Raw genomic sequence first — 22,911 nt, forward strand, 5'->3', positions numbered from 1 at the left:
AGTTACAGCTGAATGGATTTTTTTGGGTCAGTTTTGCAGCTGACCAGCTGAATGACATTTATGTTCTTGCATCATTAGCAACTCGTATACTTGTCACACCGCAAATAAATGCCATTTCATTATCTAGAAATTGTATTTAGTGGCCTTTTTCTGTACACCAGACTTAAACTGTTTTTAAATATATTTACCTTTGTTGGATGACATGTGAAAGTCTGATGACTTAGCATCTGATCAGAGCTAATATTGTTAAATGGGATCAGTGCATAATTAGAGAATATAAACTGGGAGCAAAATGAATACTTTGTCACATGTAACAAGTCACTGTGATATTCTTTATTTAGGATACCCAAGGTATGCAAAGAGACGCCACATAAAGGGCGGCGACAAAATTACAAAGTATCCCATGCCACCCCCTCCCCCACCACCAACCCCCACCATGGTGGTTCCTCCACGCCGGGTCTACCTTTGTTCTTCCTCCCACCCCTCAGAGTACCTCCCCTGGTAATTTCCCCTGCAACAGCAGGAAATGTGACATCTCTCCATACATCTCCTCTCTCAATTCCATCCAGAGACATGGCAGCACTTCCAGGTGAGACAGAGGATCACATGCACCTCATCAAACCTTGTCTACTGCATCCAGTGTTGCCGATGTGACATCATTTACGTTGATGAGACTGAGAGTAGACTAGATGATGGTTTTGTTGCATACTTGTGCTCAGTCCACCAAGACCTGCTGGAGTTTCCCCATTCCCATACCGATCTTTCTGTCCTGGGCCTCCTCCAAAGATAGAGCGAGTGCTGCAAACTGCATGAATAGCACCTCATATTCCTCTTGTGTAGCCTACAATCCAACAGTGTGAACATCGAAGTCTCCAACTTCAAGTAATACACCCCGTACACCCCTCTCATTTCCATACCGCTCCACCCCCCCCTCTCCCCCCCCCACCACTGTGGTAAGCATACATTCTTCCCAACATCTCATACTTCGCCAGTCACCCTGTTCCTTTCCCCTCCTTCACACACTCATCTCCCATTCCTGTCTCCTATCTCTCTTTTATCCCACCTATAACCCTCCACCCATAATCTTCCACCCATAACCTTCCCTCATTTCACCCCTCTTCCTTCCTTTTCTGACACACATTTGTCTCCTTTTCACCTCTAAACTTTGTAACCTTTTCCGCCCATCTGTCAGTCACTCCCTCACCAGTATCCACCTATCACTTGTTAGGCTTTGCCTCGCCATCATCTCTCTTCCCATCTATTCCAATCAGTCTCACGAAAGGACCCAATCCAAAATGCCATCTGTTCATTCCATCCGCAGATGTTGCCTGATTCACCCGAGTTCCACCAGCACAGAGTTTTATTCAAGATTTCAGCATCTGCAATTTCTTGTGTCACCTGCAAGAATTGTGTAAGTTTCAATGACATCATCTCTCATTCTAAAATGTCGAGAAGATAGAGTTTAGAGATACAGCATAGAAACAAATACTTTGACCCACTAAGACCACACCAAACATCGATCACCCGCACACCAGTTCCATGTTACCCAAATTTACAGCCTACACACTAGGGGCAATTTACAGAAGCCAATTAACCTATAAACCTGCACGTCTTTGGACTGTGGGAAGAAACCGGAGCACATGTCAAAAACTCACTTCAGTCACAGAGTGAACGTACAAACTCTGCAAAGACAGCGCTGGTAGCTAGGATTGATCCCAGGTTTCTGGTGCTGAGGCAGCAGCTCTACCACTGTGCTGCCCTATATAGGCCTGATCCACTCAATCTGTTCTCAAATGGTTTTCTAGGGACCAATGTTGTGAATCTTTGTTGAACTCTCTCTGTAGTGTCAACTTTTCAGGTAAGGAAACTAAAACTGTGCAGAATGCTCCAGCTGTTGCCTCACCAGGGCCTTGTAGAATTTCAGTCAGGCATTTTCCCCTGGTACTTAAATCCTCTCATAGAAGCCATACAACTCATTATTTGCCTGCTGTACCTGAATGTTAGCTTTCAGTGATTTATTTTGTACAAGAAACATCCAGATCCATCAAACATCAGCATTTCCCATTCTCTCATGATTTTAAAAATATACTGATTTTCAGTTTATGTGTTCCAAAAAGGAACGCCTCACATTTCTCAACACTATATTAGTGAACATCTGCCGTGTTCTCACCCACTCACACAGCTTGTTTATATTCTCCTGAAGCCTCTTTACATCGTCCTATACTGACATTCCTGCCTAGTTTTATATAATTGACAAACTTGTAAAAAACGCATTTGGTCCCCTCAGCCAAATCTGATATAGATTACAAATAGCTGCGTCCAGGCTTTGCTTCCTAATCATACCCTGCCAACCCAAGAAAGATCTGTATAGCTCCACTCTTTGCTTCCCATCTGCTGACAAACTCTCAATCCATATCAATACTCCAGATTTCCTGTTGAAGACCTTATCAAAAGCCTCTTAAATTCCAGAATACACCACACCCACTCATCCTCCCTTATCCATTCTACTTGGCACATTTTCAAAGAATTCCAATAGTCAAACATCATTCCCATGCTGACTCTGTTCAACCCTATTAGCAAGCAAATATTGTCCTTCAGTTAGGGAAATCCTTAGATTGATGACAGTATAAAATATTCCCTACCAGCATGGTCACCCATTAAGTGCTGGTCCTGCAATTGATGTTTTACAGTGTTAGCTAAATCAAAATTAAGCCGTCTTCATTGTCCCATTTTAACTGCAATATTCAATCTCATACAAAATTCAGTTGTAATTTATTTCAAATCATTTCTAAGGCTGAAAACAACAGCTTGCATCGCTCCCTTGACATAATCAAATGTTTCATGTAGTCAGTCCATGTTAAGGGAAAGGGAAAAGTGGCAGAGAAATAACAGAGACAGTGTTTTCCAGACAGCTGAAGTCCCTTATAATAGACTGGCAGGAGTTAGAATGTAACAGAGATTTGGGATAGATAATATCTGTGGACCAGAATTGCATTTGCATTTCTCATTGGTCAAATGGAGACATTTCTGCCTCTTCCCCACTACTATATTTCACAGGTAGCTGGGCATAAGGGAAAAGGAAAACTTGGCATTTCACCTGCCATCTCATGTCTCACTGTTCAGGAAGTGAGGTCTACTGGTCTGCTTATCAGTTTGCTTCATGCAAGTTGGCAGTTCATGCCTGCCTCGCTGGACAGTGATAAGTACATTACTTCAATCCCATGCCAAATTTCACATTCTTCAGGAGAGCTCCAGCCTATGTTCATCTCACCATGAAAATTGGTGCATGCCTAATGTAATAACTGGGCTTGCTGCAGTTGGAATCCCATTGCTAGACTTCTCTCATAACTATTCCCACGGGTGTTCTGGCACTCCACCTTCTTCATCTTCAGCCATCCTTACATGACACACCCTTGAGCTCAATGATTCCACATGTCTGGAGAGCAGACAACAAAATCTTAATTTGCTTCTAAGTTGCAGAAAATATTCTATCATTTTTTACTATCTGTGTTGGTTTCTACTTTCGTGAAAAGTATCTTTACCTAGAGATTCAAATGCATTATAGGTTTTTTTGTCAGCTTGGGGAAAAAGAAAATATTTTTTTTCCAGAGTGAAACACAATAAAACATCAATTCATATCACTTAGACAAGTCAACTAGATGGTTCCTGTTCTGAAGCATTCTTGAAAGAACACCACTTTTTCCACAATATGGATATATGGGAATTATTCATTCCTCAGGAAATCCATTTTGTGAAGCATTGCAAAGAACATTGGAGCATGCTTTTCTGGAGACACAGATCCCTCCGGGGCACATAGCATTGATAATGCAGAAACAAAGAACTGCATATGATTGTTTATACCAAAGATAAACACAAAGTGCTGGAGTAACACAACTAATCAGGCATGTCCCTGGAGAACATGGACAGCTGATGTTTCTGGTCAAGACCCTTTGGGTCTCCTGTAAAATACTACGTCTAGGCTTCCAAATGCCCCTCCCCTTCTTTCCCTTATACTATCCCATCTACCAGTCATTACTGAGCATAACTAGCAATGGTGTAGCCAGATCACATAGTTGCATTTAAGAAGCATTTTAGGGGCCGTACAGTGGCACAGCAGTATAGTTGCTGCCTTACAGCGCAGAAGCTAGAGTTGATTCTGACTACGGGTGCTGTCCATACAGAGTTTGTACGTTCTCCCTATAACTGCGTGGGTTTTCTCTGAATGTTCCGGTTTCCTCCCACACTCCAAAGACAGGTTTGTCAGTTAATTGGCTTTGATAAAATTGTAAATTGTCCCTAGTGTGTAGGATAGTGCCAGTGTATGGGGCAATCGCAGGTCGGTGCGGACTCGGTGGGCTAAATGCCTATTTCTGCGGTGTATCCCTAAAGACTAAAGCTTTTAGAGAGGCATGTAGATATTCTGAGACTGAAGGGATATGAATCATAGAAAAGTCCAGCAATAGAATAGCCCTTCAGCCTACAATGTCTGTACTGAACATGATCGCAAGACCATCTCTTATCTGCCTGCACATAATCCATATCCCTCCATTCTCTACATATACGTATGCCTATTGAGATTTATCTTACCTGCCACCATCATATCTACCTCAACCACCATCTCCAACAATGTGTTACAGGCACTCACTACACTCTAAGAAAAACACCAGCCCCACATATCGGTTTTAAATTTTGCCCCTCTCACTTTAGTGCTATACCCACTAGTATTTCTATCCTGTGAAAAGGTTTCTGACTGACTACACTACCTATGTGTAGGCAGAGGAGATTAGTTTATTTTGGTACCATGTTCAGCAGAGATATTGTGGGCCGAAGGGCCTCTCCCTGTGCTGTGCTTTTCTGTGTTAAATAAGTGTCTTCAATGGGGAAAATGCGTATTTCCATGAAAACAAATATTAAAGAGAAGAGAAAGTGAACCGAAGTATGGGATCAGAAATCGCAGTAAAAGTAGAAGAAAACAGATCCCTGAAGAACTTAATGGTCTGTTTCCGTGCTGCAATATTACAAGTTAACAAAATTCCATATTATCAAAATATCATCAAATAATTTCAGTTCAATACACTCTTTGTTCCGGAAGCCCTGTTCCCATATGCTTGCCTTTAATATCCTCACCTCATGTGTTAACAAGATCAATTAACTCTAAGTGTGCAATTAAGGTGCATTGGGAACAGTCTCAACTGTTCAGGAGATACAGGTAATAGGTTGTAATAAGCAGCCAGGCATGAACATGGCACCCCAGTCAAAAGATGAATCTATTTATTGTGGACTGCATTGATTGCGTTATGAGATTTTTTTCTTCTATGTTTATTATTGTGTAAAGCTGGTACTCTGACTTTATTGGGGCAGCACTACATGCTGATAGACTTCCAGAGAGAAAGTCTCTCAAGCTTCTGCACCAGCAGCACAACATTGAGTTGGGTGTAAACTCTGCAAAGGGCAGTCCACTCAAAACAATCTAATTTGTTGCCAGATCAAATTCAAAGAGGGTCAATAGGTGGGAAAAAAAGTAATTGAACCTAAAGTGGCTTGCGTTATAGCCACAAGTCTAAAAAACAATTTGTTATTATGTGGAGGTGAAAGCAATGTGGCAGTAAAAGTTTTACATGGCAACGGTTACTGTGGCATTTATGTTTTACTGAGCTGACATTTGTTAGGGCAACAGTTAAAGCTGCAGATTGATGACATTCGAGTAGTAATGATGGGCATGAGTGAATCAGTTTTAACGGAATTCGGCACCAGCAGTGTTAGACACCAACAGATTAAATTCTGGTACAAGGACAATTAGGAAGAGATAAAGATAGTGAAGGCCAGAGGCAATGTTGATAACGGGGGCACCTGTTACACCCTACATGATGAGATTAACAGCCGTTTATAGAATATATTTTGTGTTAGCTGCTGAGTTGTGTAAAAATTGCCAGGACAATTTGTCAATATGAGATACTTTGGAAATCTTCATTACATGTGGTGGAATAAACCTCTGATTATTTCTACCAACTCTTGAGTAGTCTTTGTCCCACGGGCATTTGGCCTTGTCAGAAGAAATGTGTAGGAAGCAACTGCAGATGCCGTTTTAAACCAAAGATAGACACAAAAAGCTGGAGTAACTTAATGGGACAGGCAGCATCTCTGGAGAGAAGGAATGGGTGACGTTTCGGGTCGAGACCATCTTCAGAAACGTCTCCTTCTCTCCATAGATGCTGCCTGTCCCACTGAGCTACTCCAACTTTTTGTGTCTGCGGGCCTTATCAGAAGGATTGGTAGAGGCTTGGTTACGAGTGCCAGAAGGAACATTAGCATCAGGAGCAAGCTGAGCAAATTCATTTTATTATCCATTAGAGAGATTTGGGACAGGAATGGCCAACTTAAACGTATGAAACAAAAAGTCAGACCTGCAGGTCAAATGCTCAGAGATGGCATAGCACAGATCTTGAATCCTAGGGTAAACTCTTCCTCAGATAACTCAGGTAAATTTAGAACAATTGTCAGGTAAAATGGCAAGGAACCTGCTTCCTAATTGAAGGAAGTAACTGTGCCCATAAATAATGATCAGCAAAGGCCAGGGACCTAAGAGTTCACGGACCAAACATTAGGGGGAAGGGAAAAATATAAAAATGATTAAGCAAAATATTTAAAAGGCTGTCACAAGGGATCGAGACAAATGAGCTGAAATATTCCCAGTGAAGAACACCAAGCTCAGTGACTATATTCCCTTCAGACCAGAGGCAAAGGCTACAATTAAGGAAATAATTAAGTAAACGTAGAAAGATTGGCACAGCAGGAGCAACATCCACAGCCAGTTATTCCAGTGTAAAAAAAGGCACAAAGTACTGGTGTAACTCAACAGATTAGGCAGCATCTCTGGAAAACATGGATAGGTGATGTTTCAGGTCGAGGCCCTTATTCAGACTGATTCAGTGTCAACCCGAAACGTCACCTATCTATGTTCTCCAGAGATGCTGTCTAATCCAGCACTTTGTGCCTTTTTTTGTAAAAAAAAATAATCCGCAGTTCATTGTTTCTCAATTTGACAGCTCCGTTGTAAAATCACCTCAACGATGCCTGCTTTGATGTAGTTCTCCTCCTCTCTCCAGCGAGAGGTCTGTAAGTCTCTCTCTCTCTCTCTCTCTCTGCTCCCCCTCTGTGATTCCTGCTGCCCTCCTGCTCTATGAACATGTTCTGATCGGGTCTCTCTACCACAACCACCTGTCCTTTCTCAGCACTTGCTTGCCATGTCACTTCCAGCTCAATTTCTAGCCCTCCCAGTTACAGCCCAACCAGGATTTCAGGACCTACACTCAATCCAACACTGCTCGCAAAAGTTTCCCTTCCACACCCTGTGTTCAACACTGTCTGCCATGTGTCGCCACCAGCAGACTGTCGCTCTGGCAGCACTGGGCCTCTCTCAACCCAGACCTGCAATAGGCCTCAACTTTACTATATTCTCCCCAAAATCAACAGATCAGTTTGAAGGAGGTTCTTGACTCGAAATAACACCATTCTAAATTCTCCAGAGATGCTGTCTGACCTGTTGAGTTACTCCAGCTTTTTGTGTCTTATTTATGTCAACTATTGAGGGTTTTTTTTTTTTTCTCCATTTGTAAAATTGGGTAAGACGTACAAGTTGACAATTGACTATATGCTCTTAACTTAATTACTCCTCTTGTTGCCATGACCCCAGACACAATTTTTAATAGATTATCTTTTCATCATCATGGATATGACAACAGCTTCAGAAGCATTCCTTTGGCTCCAGAGTTACAGTATAAAATTTGCTTTCAGTTTACGGGAGAAACAATATACATGAATCTTTGTGCCTCAGAAGACTTCAAGGCAGTCCATGCACACTCTACCTAGTAATCAACAACATTCTGGGAACAGTAGATGAAGTGTTCCTCTTTCCCAGTCACTGTAATCCATCAAGTCTCATTGGAAATGTGCTGCCTGTTTTACTGATAAATGCAGAAAAATTGATGGTGAGAGTCCAGGCCCAAACAAGACTGCCCTGCCAAATATTCGCTCTCCAAACACCTTTGGTCATTTTTCATCCAATTACGCCCCCCATTTTCATGATCACTGACTGACCCACCTCTGAATTCAGGCATCTCATCCTTTCCAGAATGGTTTCACCATCATTGTGGACTGCGACTTCCCGTCACCACCACCCTGTGACTTTGCATTTGAGCCAGAGGTGAAGAGACACCCTGGAACATCCCGGCAATAGCACTTTTCTCTTTTTTTAATATACACCTGGTTTCATGCGTTTGGTTGTCCAGAGGGTCCTCAAGCCTCCTGTCCATGAAATTAACTTTAAAGTTGTCATTTTATAACAATATCAATAGCTTCCAAGTTATGTAAGCACAAGATTGGATCTCTTCCATTTATGTACTGTAAATATTCAAATTGCCTCATAAATATTCAGCCCCACAAAATGATGTTTCACTGTGCCACATCAAATGAGTGAATTATTAATATCCAGCAGAACAAAACAGATCATTTGGTGATGCACAGAGGAAAAGTCAGTGCATTTGGTTTTTAATGAACTATTTCAAAATTGGAATTTCATTTATAAGCATCCTTTATTTGAAACCATTCAAGAGAAATAATGTGGGGAGCATAGCACTGTTTTGTTGCACTTTTGAGTATTAAAAATTGAGAAACTTCTTTAACTCATTCTGACTTGCATACAGAGGTTTTGAAAAATCCCCCCCTTTCAGGTTCCATGTTCTCTGAGCTGCTATGCATATGTTGTTTTTCTGGTTCTCAATCAAACGTTCTGTCGTGTCACAATATCAAGGATTTCTCCCTCTCTCTCTTTCTCTCCCCCACTCTTTTTCTCTCTCTCTCCCACTTTCTCTCTTTATCTATATCTACCTATCCTCCAATTATCTCTATCCCTTATCTCTCTCCCCTTTCTATTTCTTTAACTGGTTTTGTATCTGTGCCTGATACAATGTCATAAATGTCTTAGTTTTGAGCGGTGTCAAAAGGCCCCATTCTTTGTTTTTGTTGTGCTTTTTATCTTTTATATACCAATGGTGAAAAATCCCAAAAGAGAATATTTTCTCCCCATAATTTCCAAATATGTGCCACCTGGCTTTCCTTCATCGATTTTCTACATTGCATAACATTAGTCCCAAATTGAAAATTAAAAATATAAATCTACATGCAACAGAATTTGCCATTTTAATGATATATTTGTGATTTCATATTTAGAGCTAAGGCAGGGACAGTGGTGATAGGCTCACAAATTTGATCTGGTTCACAACAGGCTGTTTGCTTTGGAACACTGCTTCAATATTTAACAGTTAATTCTATGGTGGCACTGTGACATAAATATTCCAAAGGTTCAGGGGTCAACAATATCTGTCTGGAAGCCTCAGTGCTAGAAGACAAGGGAATTATTTGTTGATGAAAAAAGTAGCAGCATTCTGTAACCCTGGAGTAAGCAAGCCTCAAACACCAGGGACATGTCCCATGCAGTTTCGAACATATTCCCGAAGAAAATCAAATGGCTCCGTTTTTTTCCAGTTGTTACAGTGAACAGAATGTGACACTGGCTGCTTGGAATCTGTTGTCAGGGTATCAGTTGTTTTTGTAAATTAGCGAAACAATTTCTTTGGTTTGCCACCGAATGCAAGCCTCATTTGGGTAGAAACTATCGAGGGAAAAGAAGTCATTAAAATTGCTGAATCTTATCAACATGATTCTCCTCTCCAGCTGCCAATCTCGACAAGCGCATTGCATCAACCAATTCATGGTATGTTACTGAAATACAGCTATAATTTTATTATTGCTCTTCACCATATGATCAAAGTATCAAAAATAACAGGCAGTATATGTTTTTTTAATAGAAAGTTTGTAATTAAGATAATAAAGATTTCTCTTCATTATAAAGTTTATAATTAAGATTATAAAGATTTAAATCTATATTACTAAAACTCTGATCTTGACCGCTTTTGGCCCACTGTGCTGCGATTTCCGACAGAACGCCGCCACCTACGGCCGTCATTTTTTGCCACCTCGCTCAGAGCCCCCCTCCGCCTTAAGGGAGCAGAGGATTTTTCCCAACGATGACGAATCAGTGAGATAATGTTTTTTAAAAATTCACCATTCTATCTGCTGCCCCTGCTGGAGAGAGGGGGAGGGACTATAAAACCAGGAAGTGGTGTGCCTCACTCAGTCTCTTCAAGATGGATGAAGCCAAGGGTCACGTCTCTCTGAGCTCTGAATAACACTGAACAAATGTCTACACAACTGTGAGTCCCTTTAATGTGGTTTGAAAATGAAAATATGGTTTGTTTGAAGTAAAAAGGCACTGCCTGCAAATGGTTGTTTGGGTGCTTTTCTTGAAGTTGAAAGGCACTACTTACTGCAAATGGAGGCTTGGATGCTTTGCTTGAAGTTGAAAGGCACTACTTACTGCAAATGGTGGCTTGGGTGCTTTGCTTGAAGTTGAAAGGCACTACTTACTGCAAATGGTGGCTTGGGTGCTTTGGCTTGAAGTTGAAAGGCACTACACTGCAAATGGTGGCTTGGGTGATTTGACTTGAAGTTGAAAGGCACTTCTTACTGTAAATGGTGGCGGGTGCTGTGGCTTGAAGTTGAAAGGCACTACTTACTGCAAATGGTGACATGAATGTGAAAGGCACTACTTACTGCAACTGGTGGCTTGGGTGCTTTGGCTTGAAGATGAAAGGCACTGCTTACTGCAAATGGTGGCTTGAAGTTGAAAGGCACTATTACTGCAAATGGTGGCATGAAGTTGAAAGGCACTATTACTGCAAATGGTGGCATGAAGTTGAAAGGCACTATTACTGCAAATGGTGGCTTGGTTGCTTTGGCTTGAAGTTGAAAGGCACTACTTACTGTAAATGGTGGCTTGGGTGCTTTGACTTGAAGCTGAAAGGCACTACTTACTGCAAATGTTGGCTTGGGTGCTTTGGCATGAAGTTGAAAGGCACTACTTACTGCAAATGGTGGCGTTGGAGCTTTGGCTTGAAGTTGAAAGGCACTACTTACTGCAAATGGTGGCATGAAGTTGAAAGGCACTACTTACTGCAAATGGTGGCTTGGGTGCTTTGGCTTGAAGTTGAAAGGCACTACTTACTGCAAATGGTGGCTTGGGAGCTTTGGCTTGAAGTTGAAAGGCACTACTTACTGCAAATGGTGGCTTGGGTGCATTGGCTTGAAGTTGAAAGGCACTACTTACTGCAAATGGTAGCTTGGGTGCTTTGGCTTGAAGTTGAAAGGCACTATTTACTGCAAATGTTGGCTTGGGTGCTTTGGCTTGAAGTTGAAAGGCACTAACTGCAAATGGTGGCGGGTGCTTTGGCTTGAAGTTGAAAGGCACTACTTACTGCAAATGGTGGTTTGGGTGCTTTGGCTTGAAGTTAAAAGGCACTACTGCAAAAGGCAATTACTTCCTGTTTGCACTGTATATTGATTTTCGATAAAACGCTACCACTTACGGCTGTGATTTTTGGCCATCTTACTCAGTCCCCCCTCCGCTGAGCAGGTGCAGAGAATTCTTCCCATCAATGAAAAATAAAAGTGTTATTAGCTTTTTAGAAAATGTTGAGAACCTCTCTCCTGTCAATCACGCCATGAAAGCCACACCTTTTCCGGCCGGTGGGGGGGGGAGGGGTTATAAAACCCGGAAGTGTGGGTGTGGCTCAGTCTCTGCATGATGGGGGAGGGAAAGGTCACGACTCTGTCTGAGCTGTGAATCAACTGAACACACTGAATGTCTACTGAAGTGTGAGTTTGGTGTTTTGTGTGGTTTTATGGTGGTTTCACCCTGCATGAAATGGTATGAAGCTGCATTTGAATTTGGTGGCCTTGCACCCTGCTTGAAATGGAATAAAACTGCACTTGAATTTGGTGGCCTTGCACCCTGCTTGAAGTGGAATGAAACTGCACTTGAATTTGGCGGCATTGCATCCTGCTTGAAGTGGTATGAAACTGCACTGAATTTGGTGGCCTTGCACCCTGCTGAAAGTGGTATGAAACTGCACTTGAATTTGGTGGCCTTGGATCCAGCTTGAAGTGGTATGAAACTGCACTTGAATTCAATGGCCTTGCACCCTGCTTGAAGTGGTTGGAAACTGCACTTGAATTTGGTGGCCTTGCACCCTGCTTGAAGTGGTAGGAAACTGCACTTGAATTTGGTGCCCTTGCATCCTGCTCAAAGTGGTAGGAAAGTGCACTTGAATTTGGTGCCCTTTGCACCCTGCTCAAAGTGGTAGGAAAGTGCACTTGAATTTGGTGGCCTTGCACCCTGCTTGAAATGGTAGGAACATGGATTTGAATTTGGTGGCCTTGCACTCTGCTTGAAAAGGAATTTCAAGGAATAGTCATGAGTCAGCCAGCCTACCAGCCGTGAGTGAGCTGCCAGCAGATCAGGCTTGAGGGACTGAGCTGCCACCCCAAGAACCCATACCAGCACTCCAGAAAGCCCCCCTACTGGCCACCAATATTGGAATTGGTGGAGAGGTGGAATATTGCGTCGAGGGACCAGCCCTCCCGTGTGAACATGGGACCGAATTGGTCCCACTTCGTCTAGTATAAACCTATATTTTCAAGAGTTTTAAAAAATTGAAGTAAGATTGTTAGAATGCTAAACCAATTCTTAGAGAGCACAATATTTGGATACAAGGCAGGAGTCCCCTGATACGGGGCTCAGAACCAGGACATATTATAATAACCAAGATATTTAAAAATATCAGGAGAGATTATATCACATAAAAGATGTTACACTTTTGGAATCCTCTTTACTGCAGGGCTATGGGACTCAACTATTCAGTTGATTCAAAACCAAGATACAGTTATTTTGCGATATGTCACTGATCTGAGACGTATGGATTTGTGGGTGAATTGGACCCTGTAAATTTGTCCCAGTGTGTAGTGGGATAATTAGTGTGAACGGTTAATTAATGATTGACGAGGATTTGGTGGGGAAAAAAGGGCCTGTTTCCATGCTGTATCTCTTAAAAAATAAAAAAGATGGTGGAGAGATCAAGAGATGTGGTGATGAAGTAGAATTGGATGTTGTCATTGTACTTGTGAAGACTGACAGATATTTTTGCGCTAATGATTTTTGCCTAGGGTGCAACATGTGAATGAGAATTAGGTTGCAGACAATTGCAGATCTTCAGGGAACACTGGAAGCAACAGCGCCTGCTGAGGAGAAGCCACCAGTGGGTCCATGATAATTGCTGCATAAATTGATTACCAATGTAAATCTTATTAGCTCCAAATCTACGCAATGCTTTGTGTCATTTGGTTTAGTTTCTCTTTCAATGTCAGATTCTTCTGAATCAAAGGTCAGATGTCCAAAATCATGTGATTTCCAGATACTCTTTCCTAAAGAGAAATAAGAAATGTACTTGTATCCAAGATACTTACATTTTCAGTAAGGAGTAGTGTAAAATCTCAGGATCTAGTCAAGTTCAATGAACGTTCCCTAATGAAAACAAAATCACTGGAAAAAGATATTTGCTTTCTCCACGCAGATAACAATGTGACAGCATAGTCAATGGATTGGCAATTGGGTTGTACTATATATGAGCAGTGGCAGGAATAAGCAATAGCCATAGCTTGAGCATTTGAAGAATTAACTTGTTTACATTTAGAGATACAGCATGGAAACAGGTCCTTCAGCCCACCAAGTGCACGCTGACTATTTATCACCTATACGCTAGTTCTTTGTCCTACACACTAGAAGCAATTTACAGAAGCCAATTAACCTACAAACTGGTACGTCCATGGAATATAGAGGAAACCAGAGCACCCAGCGAAAACCCACGCGATCACAGGGAGAACGTACAAACTCTACACAGACAGCACCCGAGGTTAGGATTGAAGCCAGGTCACCGGCACTGTGAGGCAGCAGCTCTATCTGGTTAATGTTGCCTCCAATCTACCTAGTTAGCTTTGGTTGCTTGGAGGTGATTTCTGACTGTAATTTCCAATTCATAATGAAATTTGATGCAATGCTCTGTTGCTTTTGGGAAGTGAAATGACATCTTAAGAAGGCATGTCCAGCCAACAATCGCAGTAACCAGAAGTGGTTTGTTCCTCTGGGCACAACACCAAAAGTTGATTTATTATTCAGGACAGAGCCGGACACTCTCAAAGCTGCCAGAAGACAGGACGTGCCCAATGAGAACCATGTCACAAAAATGTATCCCAGAGGATATTCTGCTTAAAAATGTGTGTACCATTTAAAGTGCTCCAAATTAAATATCACTATCCCACTCTTTTTCCACAGTCCAATAGTTTCCTCTGCTTAAGACATTCCTTAAATGGTGCCATGATCTTGACCTTAGAATCCCCTTGGCAAAGTATGCCATGCTCCAATGACCTGCTGTGCTAAGAATGTCTCCATTCCCTTGTCGCTATATTGATGATTTGTCTCAATTTATAGTCCCTTATGGGCCTGTCCCACTTAGGCGATTTTACAGCAGACTGCCGGCGAGTCAAGTTGCCGGCTGTTGCCTGAAAAACTGGCAACTGGAACGGCAACTGTCAGAGTGGAACACACACACACACATCGCTTCCTTCACCAGCCCGTTATGCAGGCGGGGGACAGGGCAAGTGGGGGAGCGCTATCTGAATGAAATTCACACGGTACAAAGCCAATGTGATACAGACACACTGCGATGAACTGGAAGGTTGGCGCTGTAATTAAGACGGCTAAAGCACAGTGTATTGTAAGTCCTTTAAAAGAGGGGGGAGGGGGGCATAGAGGTGGGGGGTGGGGGGGGAGAAGGAGGGGGAGAAGGAGGGAGAAGGAGTGGAGACAACTTTTAAGAAGCCAGACATACACAGCTGTGAAGCTCAGCGGACATTATCATTACTGATCGGATATCCTTGGTTCTGAAAAATACTGCTTACCTTTTTTATCCCCAATGAACCAATGAAATTCACCGGTCAGCACCGGCTACAACCTACGAGAATCTACGACCTCCTGGCAACCCACTAGGACCTCCTGGCGACCCAGCTACGGCACGAGAATTCTCGCCACTCTCCATGGCGGCTTCATTCTAGTCGCCACTAATTTTTCAACATGTTGAAAAATTTGCTGCGACTGTAATGAGGCCGCGACTAGTTCCCAGAATGCGGGAACTCCTCACGACCATGAAGGCGACTCCCCGGCAACCACCTGCGAACATGTAACGACCATGTGGCGACTGCATAGTCTCCTGAAGTCGCCTAAAAAGTCGTCTAAATGGGACAGGCCCAGTAAATCGCAAACTGGATTGAATTGTCTTTTCGTAATCACTTCTTTCAAAATTCCTGAGGACTTAAATACCCAATAAAATATTTTCTGTTCCAATTAGTCAGTTTAGCTCAAAGTTTACAACTGGCCATCTCCATATCTGGCATCATCACGTGAGCTAAACTACAACAATACAATACAATACCGTTTATTGTCATTTGAACCTCAAATGTAGTTCAAACGAAATTTGGTTTTGCAGTCATACAAGAAAAGAACCAAGACACACACCAACACCAAATTTCGTTTGAACTTCATTTGAGGTTCAAATGACAATAAACAGCATTGAGCTAAAGCACTTTGATGAGTCTGACTAATTGATTCAAACTAATGAGTCTGAAGAAGGGTCTCGACCTGAAATGTCACCCATTCCTTCTCTCCAGAGATGCTTCCTGCCCCGCTGAGTTACCCCAGCATTTTGGATCTGCCTTGAGCTAAAGTAATGTTATTTCAAAAGATTAGAAAAGACAAAGAATAAATAGTGATTTTAAAAAGTAATATCATTGACACATTAAGGGTTGTTGCATTCTAGCCATACAAAATATGGCTAATAATTTAGCTGTGAGCACAATCATGGATTGAGAACGGTGAGCTAGTCTTAGTGCTCTGAGACTCAAGAGTACAATAAAGGAAAAAAAAGGGAAGAACTTATCAGGAAGGGACAAAAGGCACAGGAGAGGAAAATACTTTGTGATACCACAGTATGCAACATGTGCATACAATAAGGAGGAAGGTAATAGTACATTTTGCAGAGATTAAAATTTGTTTGAAAAAGAGGGAACAAAAAGAGGATATTGGGGTTCACCAGCTAGATGAGAAATTAAATAAAGCCAAACAAAAGAAACCCACCTCAGAAAATAAATTCAGTGTAAATTTGAACTGATTTTAGTGGTTGTACTGTGGACTCGGAGAGTCAACAAATCCCGAAAGAAACTGGTCAAATATTTGGCAAAGTAAGCTGTTCAAAAGATCACATGCCTAATGTATGAAGTTCATGCAGTGTTGCAAACATATTAGATGCAATCAATGGTCCTACTCAGCTAGTGAGTCTGCCAGCTGAGAAGCAAAGCATATTTTCTAAAAAATTAGAAAATAATGTTTTTTTATGTGTCTTTGCAAGTTCTATCGTGTAACATCAGAAGGATAAATTAAGAGGAAGGGTTTAAGAAACAAGTAACAGATGTATATAAAAGAGAAGTACCAGAGAAAGAAACAGGATCTAAGTTAAAATACATTCAGGGGAGAAGAAAAGATATGAAGGTCTATTTTAGCTTCTGGTCAGCCATCTGTTCCAGTGGTGAAGAAGCCCCTTGGTTTTTAAACCCAGACTCATTTAAATTTGGCAGGGAAACTGTGAGTTTCCAAAGAGGTGGTGCTCACTGGTCTGAGGCCTTTAAATTAAGCCAATCCAGCAGTGTACATTGTAAGAGTCTGAAGAAGGGTCTCGACCCGAAACATCACCCATTCCTTCTCACCAGAGATGTTGCCTGTCCCGCTGAGTTATTCCAGCATTTTGTGTCTACCAGTGTACATTGTAATGTGGCCATTGGGTAGCAAGGTAGCAGGGGTGGGAGGCATTGACTACGTTTGGCAACCACAAATGATGTTGGTTTATGAGTTCTGAGCCCGTGAAAGCACAACCAGTTGGCCAAAAATGAATGTAAACATCAGCAATCAGTAGTGCATGTCCACAAGTGTTGCAACAAAAATCAATCACTTGCATCTGAGGCAACTATCCGCTATTGCTATGTTAGCAAAAATCAGCATTTGTGGAAGAAAATTACAGTCAATGTCTAGATCCCACTTTACTAATATTTCAAAGCTATTTAAATCTGTATCCCATCATCAGGTGTTGTATCTCCCACTGAGCAGCCCAACCACTCTCACTCACAAAGTGCCCACCACATTGGGAGATATGCTTATCTGGCCTCATTAACTGCTCTTTGACAAAGGAATAATGCAAGGTACAGGTTCTAATATTTCTAATCCTGCCATCTCAAAATTTCCAGGAGCAACACTTTGGTGGACTTGACAATGTAAATGGGGCTCATGTTGTCGACCTCCCCATGGTGAGCCCTGTCAACTGACCTCAGTCAGGCGAATGACAACAATCAGAGACAGCAGCAGCGGTGCAGCTTGGCACCAACCCGGAGCATGCGCCCTTTTTAGGGTGGGCACCCAGGGATGTCGAACCGGATGGCATCGCCCTGCTGCAGACTTCTGATACAATGATACAATTTATTTGTTGTCATTTGAACCTCATTGAGGTTCAAACGAAATTTGGTTTCTGCAGTCATACAAACAAGTAGAAGAACCAAGACACAACACAATTTACACAAACATCTATCACAGCGAATCTCCTCCCCGCTGTGATGGAAGGCAAAGTCTTATCTCTCCCCTGCACTCCCCATTCTCCTCCCGATGTCAGAGTCAAAGCCCCTGGCGGGCGATGGTAAGTAAGTCCCGCGGCCATTAAAGCCGCGCCGGGCGATGCAAGGCCACGCTCCGGGTCTTGATGTTCGAGCCCCCCGGCAGGAGCTAGCAAGTACCGCGGCCATTAAAGCCGCGAGGGGTGATGTAAGGCCCCGCTCCAGGTCATCCTCAACCCCGCAACTCGGGCGGGAGAAGTCGCCGTTGCGGAAGCCCCGAAAAGCTGTCTACCACCAGGGACTCGCGGGCTCCTGGTGTCACCGTTCCCAGACCTGCGGCTGGAGCCTCCGAATCTCCGGGGTTGGGCCGCAGCAGCGCGCCACCGCAGCTCCTCCCGCTCCGAACTCGGCCAGCTCCGCGATGGTGAGTAGTCTGCAGGCTCCGGTTGGAGGCCGCTCCACGGTGCTAGGCCCCAACGACAACGGAGACCCGACAGAGAAAAGGTCGGGTCCTCCGCACAGGGAAAAGATTGCTGCCTCAAACACAAGAAGAAGAAGAAGGACAACAATGTAAATGGCAACTGTTATACTTAGGCCTATCCCTTTAGGTCAATCAATAGCCCCCCACTTAAGGTCCTTGGAGATGATGGTTCCCAGGAACTTAAAAGACTCCACAGCTGTGACTATGGTGTTGTTGATGGTGAGTGGGGTGAGGGGAGGAGGAGCTCTCCGAAAGTTTACTATCAATTCCACTGTCTTAAAAAGCATTGAGCTCCAGGTGTTGGAGACAAGAATTACATGCCATGTGTTATTAAGCAAACATATAACCTAGTTGCCGTTGCTGTGAATTATGGGAGAACATTCATTTCATCATCTCTAACAACCCAGTGACAAAATCTGCAAGAAGCTCAATTGCAAATTTCATCAGGGTATTGTCAAGGATGGGAGAACCAATGGAATCCCCTCATTCTTTCTTTCATTAGGATGACATCCACTTCATTAATGTTGTGAATGCAAAGAGTTTGCTTACCTCGGCAGAGCACTGAGGAAGAACTGAAATTATCCCAAAGTTATTTTAAATTGCCATCTGAAGCGTCTGCAGATTTGCAATGAAACCTTGCCCTCTCCGTGCCTGGATTCAGACTCCGGGAGTTAGCTGCCGTTCTATTTTCCCAAACAAAATGGTGTCAGCCATTTACCATAATTAACTTTATTTCGCCATCAGCAGGAAATCACTGGGGACGGCTGTAGCTGCGTCCAGGTTCGGCGGCAGTTGAGTCGGAAGCCAAGTTGGGCAACCGGTATTGCAGCTGTTCTCCCAAACCCATACATTAACGTTCAGTGAACTCTACCACTTGATAAGGATCATAGCTCCCCACGTTTATCAGTTCCACCACAGGCCACTCACTGTAGCTTTCGCTGTCATTGTAATTTATTTTTTTTATAGCGACATGTTTTAAATGAGAAATGACAAGAATTCATGCCAACCATGAGGGCACTGCACCTTGGCCCTCTCACCCAGTATCTCCATCGTTAGAGGGTAAAACGCTGGGCTTACTCCAAGCCTCTCTCACTTACACCCACAGCACAAATAGGCGCACTAGGCCGGCCATCTCACGTGGCTTTCATTCATTTTCTTCTCTCATCAGGCCTAGATATTAACTCGCAACAACTGTCCAATTCCTCCACATGAAGGAGCAGTGGAAAGCAGATACTACTCCTGACCCATTCCACTCCAGCGCCTGGTTCTGCAATGTTCCAAGCTAAGTCATAAGGCTAACCCTGGAACCCCTCAACTTTAAACTGGAATTTTAAAGTGATTTTTCTTGTTCCTTCACGCCCACTGCTCACAAGCTGTTATTGTCCTGTGCATAATATTTGTTTCTGCAAACGTCGATGGCGATATTTATTGATGGTATTGTAATCACTCACTCAAACGGTCCTTAAACTATCTCAAGTAGCATTGACCATATTTATCTGCATTCCCAACAAGGAATCCAAAGGCATGACTGCCTTGTATCAAGGCCTTCTAAGTTCATATCCATGAATTGTGCACCGCTCCACCCATTTGTTGAGTTTCATTGTTTGGCTTATGTGATTCATAGCTTTCATAACATTGCCACCTGAACCCCATATGTTCTGGAGTTATAGGTCAATGTCCATTATACAATGATAAAGAGAATGATGGAAGGTGTACTGGAAACTGCAAGAAATGGAAATTCAAAGGTTTAACATCACAAAAGTTGTGGTGCCACATGAAATCTGACAAAGTTGTTCTTTGTTGTATCAAAACAATTATATTGCCTGGATCACAGTACAGTGGCCCCACAATACTCAAGATTCAAGATGTTATGGACTGTGCAACACATCATCAGGGACAAGCCTCGCCACCAACTATCCGACAAACAGAAAGAGAACAGACACCAGGGTACGAGGAAGAAGAAAGGAAGAGACAACCTAGGCATGCCTTCTGTCTAATCTGTTAACAGAGAACTCATCCATTTAACCTCATTCAATATCAGTAACTACACAGTGCCGCAGCAGTAGTGTTGCTGCCTTACAGCTCCAGAAACCCGGGTTCGATCCTGACTATGGTGCTGTCAACATTGGGTTTGTACGTTCTCCCTGTGACTCATGGGTTTACCCTGGGTGCTCCGGTTTCTTCCCACATTCCAAAGATGGGCAGGTTTGTAGGTTAATTGGCTTCTGTAAATTGTCCCGAGTGTGTAGGATAGAACTAGTGTACAGGTGATCAGAGGTCTGCGTGGACTCGATGGGTTGAAGTGCCCGTTTCCATGCTGTATCTCGAAAGTAAACTGCATCTCCACCTCCTCATTTTCCACCTTATTCACAATCATAGTGCCCACTTGGCTGCAATGTAATAAAAAAAAGCTCATGCCAAATAGCCATTCCAAAACAAATTTATAATTGAAATCTTGCCATATATAGCAAACAAATATATCAGTCTGAAGAAGGATTGTGACCCGATAAGTCACCTATTCGTTTTCTCCAGGGATGCTGCCTGATCCACTGAGATACTCCAGCATTTTGTGTCTATCATGCTTCCGTTTGCTCTTACTGCTTGATTGTCTTTTCCTATCTGTCTTCCTATGGACTGCTTCTGTAGTGGTAATGGGAGGCTGCTGGTGGCTTTGGAAGATGAGTTTGGACAGCTCTGAGCTTGGAAGGCCTAGGTTAATCTATTCTTTCCCAACCTTGCCAGTAGCAGACTGGGCTGATCCACAGGCTGCAGCCAGGGGATTGGCGGAGTGGGTAACAGTGGGATAATAAACGCTGCCATTCAGAGAGGAAGCCTCACTGACATTCCTGGGAAAAACTGTCACTCACTAGGAACGGAACCACCTCAATGATCCCAGCAAACTGCTGAGAAATACATTGATGGACTGCTGCAAGATGTCGCAAGCCTCTTTACACACTGCCAACCTTGTCGGGGCTTTTACTGATGGTGCTTAGTAGCTTTTGCTTGTATTGCAAAGAGAGTAGAGACACCAACAAAACAGGATTTGCTTGTTTATTCTGTACACATTTGCTAATGGAGAAGGCTGCTATTTCCAGCATGGAATAGATGAGTTCTAAGCTTTACAAAGAGCCTTGTGCCGAATCTGGTGTTGGATTGATTCACGCTCCAAGACATTGATTGCCAGCCATTTTCCTGAAGCACAAAGCAGTTCACAATGGACAAACCAGCAACTTTGAGGGATTTTAAGGAATTTTGAGGAAGTTGTTCATGAACTATTTGCTCAGTTTCACTGTTCATATTCAGGGAGCCATGAAGCATTTTGAGCGGGAGCTACCCAGTCGAAGAGCAGAGGACCTGCTGGCCTCTGCAGACCGGGAAAATCTCTCCTGCCTTCCACCCTATTGCACCAATGTCAGAAGCTGTACAGCCCACACTCTCCCGTGCTGTTCCACTCTCAGATTTGAATCATGTGTAGGAGCCCTGCTGGCACTTCCTCCGGCCACAGTACACCAGGGGTGCAATTTGACATTTCTCCAATAAGAAATACAAATGTACCTACTTTTGGAGATGTGAGGAAGTACATGCACAATCCTATTTGTTTAAATGATCACTTGGAGAGCCCATACCCCAGCCTGCAACCTCTTGGGGTCTGCCCCATCCTTGTACTAACAACATGTTGGCAGGAAATGAAGATAATGAAGAGGATTATCTGGCTGCAATTATAATGATTGAGGCATCATTAATATAATCCCATATATCTGGACAACCAGTCTTTGTCAAGCGGGATAAGGAAAATTAGTTTACTGTACAGCACATGGTACATCCTTACTGATTGATTAGTGCCCTCACGGAGATAAGCACCAAAGGAATGTGAATAGAAGCTTTCATTCTCAGTGACAAAGACTAAATTGTTGGAAGTGATGATGGGTGAAGCAAGGGGCATAAGTTTAAAGAGATGGTTTTCGGTGAAAGAAACGTATGCCTTGGTGGACGAGACTGGACTACTGACCAAGACCCAATGATGATTAACTAAATCAGGTGTCTGTTGTACCTGTTCTGGTCGGAGAGGAAGTGAGATGAATTGGTTTCAGGACGAGGCTGATGACAGGGGGCTGATCGGTAGCTGCAGAAATGCCACAGTGGGACTCGGAAAGTGGAGATGTGAGCAAACGGGGAAAAAGTTTATTCCCTACTGGGAAGGTTTAGGGCTCATATTGAGCCGAGGAAAGTGGGTGGACACGATCCAAAAAGAGCAATCAGAGATATTTTTATTTGTTCACGATACCATGGGTGTAACAAAAATCACAAGAGTCAGCAAGATCACAAGGGTGTCCAATGAATAAGGGTTGGGTAGTTTATGCAGGGTGAACATTAAGGGAGTTTCAGAGGGCAATGAATTCACAATAGATAAACTATGATGAGTTCAGCGTTCAGAAGTAGAACTAAATCTCAGCTGTAGTTTACAGTGGCGCCGCGACGTTAATGATTATCATTGCTGTTCTTGGCGGGGTTCTTCCTGCAAAGAGAGGAAACCATAAATGATAGTCTCCATAGGAGAGGCAGGGAATGGAACAAATTACAAGGAACTTCCACCACCCAGGCATTTATAGCTGCTTTAGACTGGCACATGCAAATTAGATTCCAGCATTTGTACTATTTTGTTTGTCCTTTTCATTTCAGTGACGGAAATGTGAGTCCATGAAAATTAGCTCGGCTTTTCTTGCTGTCAAAACCAGTGGGAGAGATTTAGCAGTTAAACAACCTGCAGC

The sequence above is a fragment of the Amblyraja radiata genome, chromosome 5 (genome assembly GCF_010909765.2).
Source record: "Amblyraja radiata isolate CabotCenter1 chromosome 5, sAmbRad1.1.pri, whole genome shotgun sequence".
In the NCBI taxonomy this organism is placed as follows: domain Eukaryota; kingdom Metazoa; phylum Chordata; class Chondrichthyes; order Rajiformes; family Rajidae; genus Amblyraja; species Amblyraja radiata.